This window comes from Grus americana, chromosome 1 (genome assembly GCF_028858705.1).
Source record: "Grus americana isolate bGruAme1 chromosome 1, bGruAme1.mat, whole genome shotgun sequence".
NCBI classification, from domain to species: domain Eukaryota; kingdom Metazoa; phylum Chordata; class Aves; order Gruiformes; family Gruidae; genus Grus; species Grus americana.
In genome coordinates this window covers 206,729,029-206,742,870 of record NC_072852.1, presented here as the reverse complement: position 1 = coordinate 206,742,870, position 13,842 = coordinate 206,729,029, and positions in this window count along the sequence as shown.

The following is a 13,842-nucleotide window of genomic DNA, read 5'->3' as shown; positions in this document are numbered from 1 at the left end:
TGCAGAGGAAAAAAAAAAAAAAAATCTGCCATGGAGAAAAAATATAGCCACGGGCAAGAACAGAAGAAGTTCTTGTAATGCCTAAGCCTTGGAAGAAGAAAGAACATTTTCTCAACAAAATAAAAGTCCTCTGTAGGAAAGGATGGGACTGATTTACTGCAAATAGAAAGCATAAAGGACCACTAGGATCAATGTACCCTCCTCAGCTTTCTGTTATTTTTAATGGTTTACCTAATGCTATTGAGAGTTGAATTTTCAGGTGTGGATATGATACTAATGCAGGAAATACAGCAAATAATGAAGAACAATGAAGCTCGACACAGAGGGCTTAAATCATTTAAATGCCTTTTTCTAAGAGACAATGTAGAATAGCAAAGAATCCAACGAGGTAACAAATAGAATGTCACTGCAGTGTGTTAGCAGGAGTTTGAAATAAATTTGGGGAGTTATTATGGAGATATTCCCCATGGCCTTCAACCCACTGTGCTTCTGTATTGGAGAAGGCAAACAGAATTGCCAGGAATACAATATAAATCAGAGAAGATAGTATTATTGTATATAAAGTAGTTAGAGTGCACCTAGAGCACTATAAACAACACTGAATATCACACCTAAGAAAAGACATAAGTGCCCATGAGGGTGCAATATGGAGCAGACAGATTTGGTCTCAAAGGCATTTGCCTGAGGAACCAGGGTGTGTTTTTAGTGCATGAGATAGGATTTTGTGCTGATATAGCAGAAATTCTCCAAACTGTGAAAGGGATTAATGAAAGAGGCTCAGGCAAATCCGCCAAGTACTCATCAGCTAAACAGAGATTACCCAAAGCATTATGGGGATTTGGGCAAGCATCCAATGGGCTACTTTTGTCCATCTTTAGAGCTCCTAGCTGCTTCAGGAGCTCCCTGCAGCAGGTGTCTGCTCAGAGGCACTGAAGCGTGAAATAGTTAGCAAATTCACTCCAATGGTCAGCATTTGCTGGAGGAGCGTAGTAGAGTGAAGTGTGTTGTGTGGTTCCCTGAGCTTGTGATAGTCAACCAACCTCTCCTGAGCAGGAGCTTCTCAGTGACATCTAACCCATTGGGCAGCAACAGCACCCAGGCTGGCCATTTTAATGCAGCTTATCTACCAGAGCGCCTCTGAAGCTGGTCAAGAGCAGATCAGTCCATTCTCCTGGGGAAAAAATGGAAGGTTACGCGTATCATGGAGATGGCCAATGGTTCTCTAGATCCAGTTTTCCACCTATTCTATGACATAACACTGACATCAGGCAGATAGGATGGCCCAAGATCTTTCCTGAAGCATTGGACTCACCTATCACAAGGGTAGATAAGGCTGACAGACACCATGAAGTTTAGCCAGGAATTTATGTCTTGACAAGGGAAGCACAAATGTGATGTCAAGCCTTGGAGGCATAAGAGTGCTCTCAGGACCATGCAAGACCAAGAAGTGTACATGACATCTATAAGTTTTCAGAAGAATTGTGTAGGGAGGAGTTGGAGTTCATCAGGAGTTATTCCAGGTAGTAATAATAAAACTATGAAACATAAATACAGGAGTTCATCCCAACCTTCTTGGTGTTAACCTCTTTGTGTTTCAGTTGTGCAGCAGATATATATGGAAGTGCAAGGACAGCAATGCTGCTGAGGAACCTTGTCACGATCAATGACATAAGCTTTGCAGAGGGGCTTAATGTCCCAAACCTGAGTGAGACCCTGAGATCTAAGCCATTTCTGTACAACACTAGTCCCAGAATATGCAGTGCTGCAGCACACATAGTGGATATTTAAATTCTTCAAATTATTTCAGTTTATATTGTTTTCTACAGGTCTTTGTATAGGAAGAGATGATCTGACCTTCTTTAATTAAAATTTGAGCTGTAAATACAATTGCTGCTGTAGCTTTATGCCAAACGTTGTCTGCTGTGTCTAACTCAAGTAAGCATATGAATTTACCACCTACACTCTACTGCATTCTCTGTACTCACCTTGTACATCTCGAATACATAGGGAGCTTCAGTGTGGCTGCCAAGGGTCATCTGAAGTCTTTGGCCTTCCAGCAACCAGGGCACCTTGTTTAGCTGGCAGAAGGACCCTGATATGTGAGGCATTTGCATGTCATGGCTGCCTATGATTGCAAAAAAATGGACCTGGTGATCCTTTCTCTTCTGGAAACCACCTTTCCTCCCCCCACGATTACTGCCTGTGGAAATGTACCAGGGGCTTCAAAATGATGGTGCAGAGAGCTCTCATTTGCACAGGAGTGTGAGAAAAATGAATGTTCAGTACAGAGAAGAGTTGTTTTGACTGTGTTAAGCAGAGGTTGCAGTCATAGTGGTTCTCAATAAACCAATGATAATGATGGATATTTATATGGAGCTTTTGCTATCCAACAGCAATACAAAGCATTGGGTTTTGAAAGTATCAAAATAAGTCAGTAAAAATATTGTTTTCTGAATCTTTGCTAGTTTTCATCTGCACAGTGACACAGGTAAGAATGATGGCCTCTGCTGTACAGATGACACATAGCATCTCTTCGGTGAGAGATGACTTAGTGCATGCACTGTCATTTAGGGTGTGAAAGTTCTTGATCCTTGGTATATCTATTGCTTAAAGGATTTTCATCTTGCAGCTATGGAAGGAATTACTATGCAGCAGAGAAACATTCAGACTTGCTTTAAATTAGAGATGTAGGAGTTGGCAGCAGTCCGAAGCATAGGTTAAATCGAGCTGTGAGGCACTCTGTGTTGAAAGAGGCGGCTGCTGGTGCCTGACATAGCTCATTTAAAGCTGGTCTGTGCTAGTTTCACAGTGCTCTGCTGGAGAAGACATCCCTTTAGGGCTAAGCTCTCACTGGCTTACACTGTAGGAGAGAAGAAAATTTTGAGTTCCCTCTCAGCTCTTGGGTAAAAGCAAACCTGGATTCACACCTTATATTCTGAGATGGTTCCTTAGAAGAATCTCAGCATCTCCAAGGAAAAGGAAAATAAAATGGGGCAGGAAACATGAGAAGCGGAGCTGTGGCACTCAGTCCTTCCCTTGCTGGTGGATTGACTTGGTAGCACAGATAGCGTGTCACACCCCTCCACTGTAGGGTCACAAATGTCTCTGCTCTCATTATGACCCTGACTGCCAGGAACATTTGGTGCTTTCACCATAGATCTCTTCCTGCAGCATGCTAAATGTAACTGATGTCAGAAAAAATACTGTTCCAAAAGTTAAAGGGTCAGATCATCTGTATACATGTCCCCAAGTATTTTCGTTCAGGAACAAAAGCTTTGGATTAGCTCTGTGGCTGAATGACTGGAGATGGCAATATCGTGCCTGATTTTAGTGAAAAAGTCCAGCCTTGAAAATAATCATTTTAAAAGTCCAACAAAGGAATATGGGTAGAGCCTGATCAACACAAACCTTGGACTTCTATATTTCTGTGTGATAGAAGTTCACTAAAAGTAATTAAAAATCTGTGTCTGTCTTAAATATAAAACAAGACAACACCGTAGAACATTCAAGCAAATGTTTAATATACATCAGAAAAATGAGTTATATAAATCTGTGCACCATAGGATTGCTTGACAGGTAATTTGTAACCTAATTCATAAAATTCTAATAACAATAAAAGATAAATATAGAGCTACATTTTAAAACTGTCAGGCAAAGATTAGATAAGGTAATTGGCGTTTGTGTTCTGGTAAAGGCTGTTAAACAATTATTTCTTCTGAAAAATAATTATCGTTTTTTGAACAAAGTGCCATCACTGATCTGTGCAGTGACAGAAGTTTTCAGGTTTATTAGAACTACATTTTTATCCAACATTACAGTTTTTATCTGATCTTTGGTGGTCAGAAAATTTGGACTGGCAAAGTTTGGTACTTCAGTGTAATATGAATCCCTGAAGGGATAAACAGATCTATTATTAGTTTACTGTGCTATTTTTACCCTTAAAACAAAATAACAAATATAAAGAAAAATAGGTAGATAGCCACAGGCAGTAACATTCTTTACATTATTACTAAGCAGGGAGGAAACATTGATAAACCATATTAAGGTCATTATCAGGATACATTGAACAGTTTATGATGATAATGAACATGGTGAGATCTCCAAAAGGGACAAAGTTCTTTGCCTACATCAACTCTCCTCTCAGGTTTGTAAAGATCCCTGCATGTCTGGGAGCTTTTTCAGATTCTTGATCTTACTGGGATGCATTCCTGCTGCCAGTCTGGGGGTAGATGAAAGGAATAGAAAGAGTCTGTGCTGCAATGGAAGAACAGATTGTGTTAGATTAGGTTTAAGGAGAGAAATCAACTGCAGGGCATGACTGACACTGCCCATTATCAGTCAGTATAAATATGGGAGATATCAACTCTCACTGTTCCAGTAGCCTCAAATTCTGCTCGTATGGCCTGAGACAGTCCACAGACGCAATATAATTCCAAAAATGTACCTGCATGCAATTGCAGTAACAGAGCTCATTCATTCACCTACGAAAGACAATTGGACTTTCTAAGGCCATGAGAAGCACAGAGAAGTTGTCACGTGTGTGAAAGCTAAAAGGTCACTACCGCGTGACAGAGAACCAAGGGGAGCAGAGCACAGGTGGGAGATGAGAGTGATTATCACCTTCTCCTGCCTGTGCCATGAAGGATAGATGCAGCTGGGTGCTAGAGGAACGTGGCCAGGTTGATCCCAGCTGATTTCCTCCTTCCTGCAGTCAACGGTGTGGGATTGTCCCGCAGCACCTGCGCCAGACTTGTGGTCCAGAAGAAAGGCAAGATGCTTTTGAATAAGCAGAGGGCTCTGTGCAGCCTGGGATCTATAAACTGGCTGTGGAAATCGGAATGAAGGTTATGCTGTATTTCCAATAGTTTGCATTTATAAGTACATGAATTGTCCAGATATTTTAAACCTACCCTCAAAACTTCAGATGGAGATCTACTAAATATGATAAATGCTTGTGGAGTTATTGCTGAAATGACTTCAGTATCTTGAGTAAAATGTTTTGGAAGCTTATTAAATTGGACTGGAACAGCTGTTTAATATATTCATGAAGGTTATATTGATTGTGGGATGTTTGTCTTAGAATCAAATGGTCATAGCTTCAAAATGCAAGATGTTTTGAGTACTTTTAATATTTCATTAATCTTTACTCTGACTGCTTTGGAAATTTGAGTTTATGGATTGTTCTTTTAAGTTAAAAATTGTTCAGAATTTAGCTTCTTGAACTAATATTCTTTTAATGCTATTTGTACATTATTTTTTTCCAAAATGCAATATGCAAGACAGTGGGGAAATGAAACTGATTTCATAATGGATAAGGCTTCTGAAATGAACAAAATAACGTACACTGAAGTGTACCCCAGTGACATCAGAGTGGGTCTCGGATTGTAGCACTTTTATACGAACTAATTAACATCTCACTGAACTCAGCTGGTCTGTCTATAGGATTAAGGTACTTCTCAGAGTCAGTAAAGTGAATCATAACAATGAAAGTTAGCTGGATGTGTTCCTTCATGAGTTATCACTGAATCAAGCTGAGAGTTTCTTAAAATTACTCAATGACATTCCCCAGATGCTGATCTTATTTCCTGTATATTTTCTTAAGCTGCTGTACAGAATATTGCAAGCATGAATTCCGTGCTATGGACTGTACAGAATGCTAATTAATTGTGATTAATTGATTTTTACTTTTGTGTGGACTGAAACTATTCCACTTAGAGTGAAAGTATGCAGTTTTACTACTGACATTAAACAAAGGAAGGAAGAGGAGGGCTGCTTTTGATGTGCCAGCTTTAAAGAAACTGTACCTATACAGCAATTAGACTTCAATGACTGTACAGCTCCACTCCTTTCCCTCTTGCCCTTCCCCTGGGGACACTTAATACCCTGTAGGAAGAGAATCTTGGCTGGTGTGTTACTCTTATTAAGGTGGTTTGACAGAACTTTAAGGCTACATTTATGGCATCTTAAAATCCTACGGTACTGTCAGATCAATGTAAAGCAGGGCACTGGGAGCTACAGTGCTAAAACTGCACTTCTTGTGAATAGTTTGTGGACCATTGCCCCTGGTTTTAGAGGAGGGAAATTGGGATACAGAAAAGTGGTTTTTGCTCTAGCTCAAGGCAGGTGTTGAAGAAGATAGAGAATGGCTACCTAAGAGTCTAACATGCTGTTTAAGTCATACTTCCTTTTCAGCAAAAGTTGAGCTCTCTCTGTTGAAGTGTTCTGTACCCTACACCTGTATATAAACAATTAAAAATATTTCAATACCAGTATGGGGTTTTTAAGAAACCAAGCATTTTTCAAGGGAAAAAAAAAAAAAAAAGTTTTGCAGTGATTCTACCAGTACTGTTTATCATCTTGGGCATCCTTTTCTTTCACTATGTTTCCCTAAATGAAAATGTGTTTTCTGATAATTTATGTTATTATTGCAAGTGCCTTGGAAGAAGGGGTATCTTATTCATCAACAAAGCCTCAGGCATGGGAAAAACTGGAGCTGCCGAAGGCTGACTGGGGAAAAGATACATGCAATCATATCTAGCCTTGTTTCATAAACTCTGTTGTGATCAGGACAAGCAGGAGAAGTGGTCTCTGTGGTTCCAGGAGTATCAGAGGGAGGAGGTGTTTGCAGGCTTGCTTTCAGCATTAACCTTTATCACAAATATTGCTGAAGGAAGCCATGGCATAGGCCCAGAACAAGGCTATGATAATTCGAAACGTCTTAGCTGAAAATCAGAGAGCTTTCAGAGGCTTATTGGGTTGGGAATTTAACATCTGAAAAGGTGAGGGGATTAAAACTCTGTGCTTATTTACTTTTGATTTGTGTAATATTTGCTCCTATAGTCAGAAAAGCAAATTAATAAAAATAGTACACAGTAGGAGAAATGCATGCACTTGGGGGAACATATGAGCTGGGTATAGGTTAAAAAAATAACATAATTAGTTTTCTACATGTTTTGTTTATCTGGGAATATGATTATATTAATATAAAAGATTAGACGTAATCATCCATACCTAATGGTTTGTACATGGAAATGTACTGGTAAGCAATGAGTGCTTGTAAAGTGCAGGGTGGAATTCTGACATGACTCTTGAATCTGTGAATTTCATTTCTTGGAGAATGGCATGACTACTATAATATATATATAGAGATAGATGTATATATAAATACACACACACAGAATTCTTTTTGTTCTTATCTCAGAGCAAGAAATGATGACTAAGGAGAAAGCTGACTTCAAATTCTGTGTTACTGGGAACTTCTGCTGCTGGAGTGAAGTTCTCTTTTTGGCAAAGCACATGAAAAATTATTTATCCCCATGGCAATCTTTATCTTGATTGACATTGAGAGCATGCACTGCTATATTTTAGAATAGATTCTCAGCCAGTTTGAATTTTCATAGCACCACTTAAGCCAATAAGTTTATGACAGTAAACATCTTCTGAAAATCTTTACACATCTGCAGGGTTAAAAAACTCAAGTTACTAATTAAAATTTGAAAACATGCAAGATGAAATTGGAGGAAGAATGGTCTGAAACAGTTTGGCTCAGTGGCAAGATGAAGAGGAAGAAAGTGATCATGCTGGAAAAGGCCTGCAGGTAATTTCGCAATATAATAAGCCAGGAAAAAAGGCCAGAGTGATTCAGAGTTTCATGTTCAGAGGTGGCATGTTTCAGAGCAGTGTAGTTATATTTCTTCTTTCTATCATTGTGGTATAACCTCAGCCAGCACATTGTGTTCAGTCTGGAACACATAACTGCCAGATAGATCCTGATGAATTGGGGCTTGTTCTTAGATGAAAAACAAAAATGATTAGAGAACCGAGAGGATTTTTAACAAAATGTTAAAGGAGCCAGATATTTCAGCTAGGAAGTGGAGACTTTACCTGACTGCAAGTTGGGCAAGTATAAATCTGAAGGACTGACAGCAAGTGTTGGTGTTAAGAGGGAGCTAAAATGAAGAGTAGATAGGCAGGTCAAGAGCTAAAAGAAAACCTAATGAGATATATAACCTGAACAAGGCAAAGCACTACGGTCTAATTCCGTGCAATTATTCAGGCCTCCAAATCTCACTGAATTCAGTTTGATATTTGTTATCTAAATACCTTCACGGTTCCTCAGCAAGGCTTGCCAAGCCAAACAACAGCTGATGCATTTGTGTTTTGTCACTTGTACTTACCCAGAGCTGTAGCATGGGTTGACGTGTTGGAGTCTATAAAGATTGACAGCATGCTATCATGGATCAATCTAGGAACAGTTTTTGACAGTTTAAAAGGTCAAAACCAGCAGGACAGGTGGTAGGATCAGTAATCAGCAGCTGCCTTCTGCTGACAAGGTGTTATGCTGTTCTTGGTTTGGTACGACGAAACGCAGGCCTTTTCTCAACTGCAAGTTGAATATGACCTTATGTCATAGCTGATCATGATTGGCATGGATTATCTCTGAGAATGGACTCCTCATGCTAAGTCTGAATCTGTGTTTGGTTATTTAGCCGTGACAATGAATCTGGATCCAATGCTCCTGAGAAGGATCTTGTGTCAAAAAATAATTGTACGTTAAGTCCAGCATGTAGAGGACAACTCTAAAGAAATAGTTCTGGAGCTGAGGGTGTCGAGAAGGATTGCACGTGTGTCCAGAAGGCACACAATGTTGAAGAGCTGAGTTAATAGAAGGTAGCTGTTAACATCCACACCTAGTTTGTCTAAGGTTTCCTGAAAGCCTGGTGTTGAATCTTGCATTCCAGTGACACGAGCAGGATGTGGTTTGCTCTTTTAAATGCTGCTCCTTACAATACTGTTAGGTTGAGGAGCACTGACAAATTACAGAAAAGAAATATCTGTTGGCAGTGGAAGATCACTAAGCAGAATGATTTATGATGCTGATTTAGTTGACTGAAAATGTTACTTAGAGCAGTTTTCAGCTACACTGGCTGTTAAAGGGGTATGTTGGTAAGGAAACAGCAAAACTTGAGTACCGACTGAGGCTGTTAGTAATTACCAGGAGGATCAGACATGATCCTTTATCTGTAGAAAAGATGATAGGCAGGTCTTTCTAGGTTCTGATTTCTACATCTTATTGATTTCTTGTTGTTCATTTTTAGTCTAATAACAGCTAGTCAGGGACCATCCTGCTTTCCAACAGTAGCTCTGAAGAAATTCAGAAGCAAATGGGATGACGCCAGCATCTAGTTACCATCTCCTCTTTTCCTTTCTGTTGGCTTGCTTGCTAGTTGTCTTCTGACTGGTGTTGGCTGTTACTGCTTCTCCTTAGCGAACATTTTAGAAATACACCATGGAATTATTTCTCTCCATTTTCACCACAGGTTTTAGTCCTGCCAGCTGCATCTCCCATCTACTGTAAAATGTTTTATCTCTTTGCTGCCAGATAGAAGGTTCTAGTCATGGAAATTTGAGGACGCTATGGTGCCTCTGCCTGGGTGTCTTGTCCTTACTTATTCTTCCAAATGCTTTTCTTCTGCTATTTTTCTCCCTCCCACTGTCCAATGTGATATCGTACTGGAAATAAGGGAAGGGGAGGATACATGTAACAAGATGTTAGTATAATTTAAACCATAGGCTGGTGTCTGGGAAGTAGCCATAATGAAAAGGTTTGTTCCCACTAATTTCTAGTATGGTATTGTATGATGAACCAAACAGAAACTGTGAGATGGACACCTAGAGTAACTCCAGGTAACATTTCTTACACAGTTCCTTCCTCTGCCATTACATTTTGTCCTTAGGCTTTAGTAGGCACTTAAAAGGTTTATAGCATGCACAATGCAAAGCCTTAATCATGTAGCTTTTGCATGCAAAGGCTTTTCATGGGGCCTTAAAATAACTTTATACAAGAAAGCTAAAACATACACTGGAGCTAGTTCTATGTTAAAAGGGAAAATAAACATTTGGTATTTCATTACAGAATCATACGATGCAGGGGTGAGTAGAGGTGAGATTGCAGTGAAATACACAATGCACTTTCCAGAATTAATATAGGTTTAAAATAAAAAGAAAGGATGAAAACATTATGTTGTCCTGTGCGGTAATACAGCTTAGTTGCTAAAGACTATGGGTAATTTGGCACAGTGTAACATATATGTTGTTTTAAGCCAATAGATCAGTCAAATACATGTTTATAGATGGATATCTTTCTCACAGTGCCGTTTATGCTACCAGTATTGCAGGAAAAAAAAGTGCAACCACCCCTGCTATAGACCCTTAAAAAATTGATGTCAGATGTATTTTAAAGAAGTTATTTGGCTTTTTCTTAATGAATAAACCAGTAATGGATCGCCCTCTCTTTCTCTCACCAAAACCAAATTACTCTAGTGTGGTCCTTCACCTTCTTCATTGCATTAACTGTACAAGCTTAAAGCAAACAAATGTTTCCTGGGCTCAGGCCCACATAGATCTCATTTATTTTGTGAAGCGCCTGGAGGAACACAGAGCTGAGAGCACTAAGCACACTGTAGGGGTCCTTGAGGCTGTTTGTTCTTATTTCCAAATGTTGTCAGTTTCCACGGGAGCATCCTGCAAATGTGAGTGGAAGGAACGGATGGCTTTGCGTTGCAAAGGGAGAGGCAGATGGCCGCAAGATAAACCTGTGAAGATAAGTACCCCACAACTGGCAAGTGTTTTAAGAAGTCTCTGCCCATGTGGTGGGCCCTTGGGTCCTTACACAGGGGAGTCGTTTGTCCTCACCACGGGAGAGCCAGAGCGGAGCTGAGTCCAGCAGAGCTCACCGCAGCTGCAGGCTCAGGTGCTCATTCTGCAGACTCCCTCCACAGGGCTGAAAATGATATCGCGAATGAAAAATCCCTGCTCCTGCACCAGTAAAATATAAAGACAGTGCTGAGAAATCGCTGCTTGGTTGGGTGATTTACTGTATCATTTGCACAGGAACAGGCAACAAACCATCATGCACTGAAGTTTCAGACAAACGGATCACAGTAAATTGTTCTTTATAAGGATGGGACTAATATTCCCTGTGTGTTTGATTTATACACCAGTAACTGAAACTTTATTCAAGGAAATACTGATGAAAAAGGAGGAGGAAGAATTAATTCTTGCAGACTACCAGCCAAAGCATTCACGTTACAGCCCTCTCCAGGGAATGGAGTGGCTTTGCACAGGGATGATGGAAAGGCTCATGCTCCAGAAAGCCTTTCTCAGGGCTTTTCCAGTCTCAGCCACTTGTACTGGGTGCCGCAAAGAAAAACTGTGGCCGAAACGCTGTCTCTTCCCTACCCTACCTCTGCCCTGTCCTTCTTTTCTGACCCGCTGATGGAGAAACCTGGGCAGCCCCTGCCTTCCCTGGAGCTCACGGATTTCGTGCATAATCCCTGACTAACGGGGTGGCTCTCCGCATGCCTCCTCCTGGAAGCGCTGTGCCTGCAGGCAGTTCCTCAGCACAGTAAATGCTGTTGAGCTTTGAGGATCCACCCAGTCAGCCTCAGCAACTGGATGTGGGTCCAGACAGCAGCCCTGTCAATATACGGTGTTTCTGTGGTCCTTCTCAACCTTGTTTCTGTTCCTGCTGTTATGTTGGGAATCTGGCTTTGGATCTATAGGGAACATACTCTGTACATACAGAGAAAAAAAAAAAATTACTGTTAGTCTAATAAATATCATAACTGAATAATCAAAATTCAGCAAACATATTTTTAGCTCAATCACAGTGGTATGGATGCTTATGGTCCATGATAATACAGAAAAAGCCTCACACACTTGGAATCTTTGTTATAAAAAGCTTGTTACTAATATCTGTCCCTTTTCTCTGGTGTCAGACTTACTTTTCGAGGGTCCCTGGCTCCCAAGACTGATAGCTTCTGCCTTCCTCAAGCAGGATGGGGAGGGTGTGTGTGGGTGTCTGTTAACAACAAGTCATCAGAGTTCTGGTGAATACCTCAGGAGGCTTTTGGTGTTCAGGGTAGTGGTCCCTTCTTCCTCCTAAGTACAGGGGTCGGTTCACTTAGTCCTGTTTTCATGAATTGTCAGTACATCATAGATACATAATCTTCCTTTATTGGTTCACAGTTTGTGCTGTAACAGTCATTAATGAAAAAGATATAAATACCTTCTGCCAAAGAAAGTGATTGCCTCTCTTCACAGGAGACCATTTACATACAAGTAAATTTGGGCGATGTGCTGGACAGAGCTTGCATACACACCTGCATAGGCAATGGTCTTGGACCAGGCCTCCCAGAGATGTTGTGTTGTCAAATAAATGGCAAACAGATACCATTGAAATCTCATTCAGGAAATTTAGTATTCTAGTAAGAAGCATAAAACGCATAAAACACATAAAACCAGGGCTTAGCTAGATTCATCTCACATGAATGTGGAATTGGACTGAGGGACTTTGGAAGTGAAGGCAGCTTTGCTGAGCAGACTTGGCTTCAGACCTCTCAGTTAATGCTCAGCCAACAAGTCCAAGTCTTTGCACTCACTTGGAAGGCAGAGAACAAATTACACTGGACTTTTGTGCCTAGTGGCCTTTGACTGTAGTCACACCTTTGCATAAAAATGTGTGGTAACTGTATTATGCTGTGATCCAAGTATATCCTGATTAATCTAAAGTGTCTGTGAAATAGAGGTTTTACTTGAGCTTCTCCTCTGTAAGTGTTTTGACTTGAGAGGTGAGGATTTATTACAGTTAGGGGTAATGATCCGTCTGTTATGGATCACAGTCAATCATTATAATTTTGAAGTGAAAAATGAAGCGCAATTGAAAAGATTTGTTTTTTCCTTCCAACTCATTTGTACCTCTCCTATTCAGCTTATAGAATTTCAATAGAGGGTTGGGAAATATGTTCCTGCTGATATGGCGTCACATTGAAATAGTGTCCTCTTGATAAGGTTTATTTACTCACTACTGAGTGGTGTGGAGCTTTTTCAAATCGGAAGTAGAGCAGAGACTGTCTTCTGCAACATAGTGGAAGTGGCTGAACTTTACAGGAGGCCCCACGTAAGATGAACCCTTAGGGATGATAAAACATCTTTCATATCACAACCTGGCTGTGGGAAGCATTGACACATGAAAATGTGTGGAAGGTGCAAAACTTTGACAAAAGCTATAGGACACTTTAAAAGGAAGAAGGAGACAAAGTAGTAGAGGAAATATACGTTCATTTTCCTTTTTGTGGAGATCTGGAGGATTGTGGTTGCTGTGCCACCCACCAGTGGCTGTCATGGACTCCTTTACAGAGTTTCTTGCTTTAAGCATGGGATGACTCTTGCGACCTGGCTCCAGAGGGAGGCACCTCAGTTTAGGGACTTCAATATGTTTCTGCAGTGTCTATGATATCCCTATGGGGCTGGTGGATAAGACACAGGCCCTATGGGACACCCCACCTCAAATGTCAGCTGGAGACCATGAATGATACCCCAAAGTCTTCGAGAGGGCAGGAGGCACAAAGCAGTGCTTCTGCAGAGCCAGCTGCCTCCATCCTGCACTGTCCATGCTGCTCCGGGAAGGCTGATTGCCCACCGTGGTGCCACGGGCGGGCAGGGATTCTCCAGAGGTGGACCTTTAACAGACCAGAGGTGGACCTTTAACAGACCAGAGGCAGTGGCTAAAGGGAAATACAGCAGCTGTACTCATGCGTCCCTTCTGTGTCTTCTCCTGGGTGTATTTCACACATACCTCTCAGCTTGCCAAACAGCAAGGAAACATTAAAGGGATGTTAGTGTATTGAAAATATAGCTTCTGATGTAAAAAGATTTTAATAAACACCATTTATTAAGAGGTAGGCCAGACTCTGAGAGAATAATCCATATAGATCCACTGATTTCCATGGATTAACAGTAGCTAGTATGTCTGGGAAATGATTTACAAACTTCTTCTTT